At 43.7% G+C, this 2,310-nt stretch overlaps 1 long non-coding RNA gene across 1 annotated transcript; it reads left to right on the top strand.

The window, feature by feature from the left end:
• Window positions 1-459: 459 nt before the first annotated feature.
• LOC125757219 (uncharacterized) lies at window positions 460-950 on the top strand. Its single transcript, XR_007415152.1, has 3 exons — window positions 460-491; window positions 560-699; window positions 914-950. It is a non-coding gene; the product is annotated as an uncharacterized LOC125757219 (long non-coding RNA).
• The last annotated feature ends 1,360 nt before the right edge of the window (window positions 951-2,310 follow it).

Below are 2,310 nucleotides of genomic sequence, written 5' to 3' on the forward strand. Positions count from 1 at the left end.
GCTGAAGTCATCTTCATTCCATAGTTGCACTCATAAAGGTCACAATGTACGGCATTCAAAATTCAGATAATTGATGCTCATACGCTGCTGTAAGAGTTGGGTCGAGTCAGAAAAAGAAATTGTCATGCTTTTACGCATTGTTGCCGGCAGTATTTGCTCTGCGTCGCTCGATTACGTCTAACTGCTTCGCTATCAAAACGGGGCAGCTGAGAATATGTTACGCGATAAGCGATACGCTGTGGCTTAACGATTTTCAGATAGCACGAATGCCAGCAATCGTGCGACGTAGGAGTTCAAAGGGGGACATGGTCAGTGCGGTTGATATGTCTTTCGATGTCCTTAGTTCCTTGGCGATAAAAATTTGTTCTCTGGCACTGAGATAACTTTTTTTGTGTTCTCGTTCTGCTCTAGGGTGCAAGCAACGTGTCATTGTGGTTAGAAAAAATGAATCAGTATATATGATTTAACTGTCAAAGCCGGAATGTTTAAAGGTACGTAGACAACACAAATGATTTTTTTCCCGGCCATATTAAATGTGTTGCGTTGGAAATGTTTAAAGCATACATCCCGCCCAAGGCATGCTGGGATGATCTCCTATCAGGCAGCTTGGAAACTTCCAGACGCCGATATGCCTTACGTTCGGTGCAGCCGAGGTTATGAACTGTCAAGTGGAATATGCCCCTTGAGGAAAACAATTAGGTACGAGCATATTCAAGCTCCACGTGAAATGCCAAGTATGGTCACTGAAAAATGTAAATTGCAATGTTTCTGTTTCTAATCACGCTTATGTATTGATCAAGTAACACTTTTTTTGGGGGGGGGGGTATTGTCGCACATTACGTGCTATCGGCAGTTGTGTGCAAAGTGGCAGTAACCGTTGGAATTGTGCAAAATAACGGTCCTCTCCTTTTAGGATCGACTGTCCAGCGAGGAGATTGCGGAATCAGCAAACTGACATATTGACTGATGAACATGCTGGTGCGTGCAGCAAGAGAGGGTTTGACTGCAGATCCTGACCACCTGCTCCTGTAAATTTGTACCAACCACAGGCGAAAACAAGAAGAAACGCTTTGAATACCTGCGGTCTTTATCAGCTAGACAAGTCCCTGAAGCTATAAATCAATAAACTTTGATGTATTCTGCTTTGGAGGTATAAAGCAATGAAATATGAATTCTTTTCCAATGGTGCATGTTTTTTTTCTTCAGAAATTTCTTCTGAGCACGCACAACCCGAGGACAAAAGTAAAGGACTGACAATCACCCTCTTTTTGGCTGCCCTCTGGGTTTCAGCTGTCCTGCAGTACCAGCATTTATAGTATGCCGCACACATGTGTACTTAAGGAGAAGCATGACGCTGATCACGTATTATTTGCAGGGGGCTCCACTCAGTATAACAGCTCTACCCGTGGCCCACCCACCCAGATGTCGCCTAACAAAGGGTATGTGCCGCTTTTTTCTTTCGATCTTCTTCTGCGACACATTTCGGACCACTCGCTACACGCATGATCGGCCCAGCGAAGTGTCGTCTAGCAAGAGAAGCGGGCTCTTCCTTTAGGGCTTCTTTCTGTGCACGCCTAACTTCTGTACTTCTTTCTGCGGCTTTATTATGCAGCGTACAAATATGTATACAGAGTAATGAGAACTTTCACGGCGGTGTCATATGGCCTGCCCTGTCTTGAATACACACGCTGGAGCTTTGGAATAATTCTGGTACATGTCTGCATAGATCACGAGAGTTGCGGTGTCCGTGGCAAGAGATGTACGCTTCCCTAATCGCAAGAAAAAACACAAAAAATTTTCTTTGGAGTTATCTTAGAGCTTGCATGCATCATAACGTCACATCTTCGCCCACAAGCATCGCGTCGTTCAAATGCGGTCTGCCACTAAAACGATAATTAAGAAGAGCAGGTGATTGACAGATATTCTTTATCATGAGTTGTGCCATGTGTATCAGACAAGTATCCTCTCTTGACCCAATTACGTAAATGCTTAAACATTACAATTTGCATCTCTCGAGAAAACCGCGTTCCGGCTCTTGATATGCGCTCTTGGTATTATTGTATGTTTTGCGTATGCATGCATTGCATTTACTGCGTGTTTTTCTGAATATCATTCAGCATTCGTATATAATATGCACAAACGTACCAGCCAGCTACTTATTACGCGATGATTTCAGACATTTCTTTGGGTTTTACGAGAAGTACGTAAAACTGACTTAACGTGGCGTATGGCGAGTGGTCTGTATATCAATTTTGAATAAACTCTACGCCGTGAGGAGCAGTGTTAATTCTCCACGCACTTCTTTACCGC

Source organism: Rhipicephalus sanguineus, chromosome 2 (assembly GCF_013339695.2).
Source record: "Rhipicephalus sanguineus isolate Rsan-2018 chromosome 2, BIME_Rsan_1.4, whole genome shotgun sequence".
Taxonomy (NCBI): domain Eukaryota; kingdom Metazoa; phylum Arthropoda; class Arachnida; order Ixodida; family Ixodidae; genus Rhipicephalus; species Rhipicephalus sanguineus.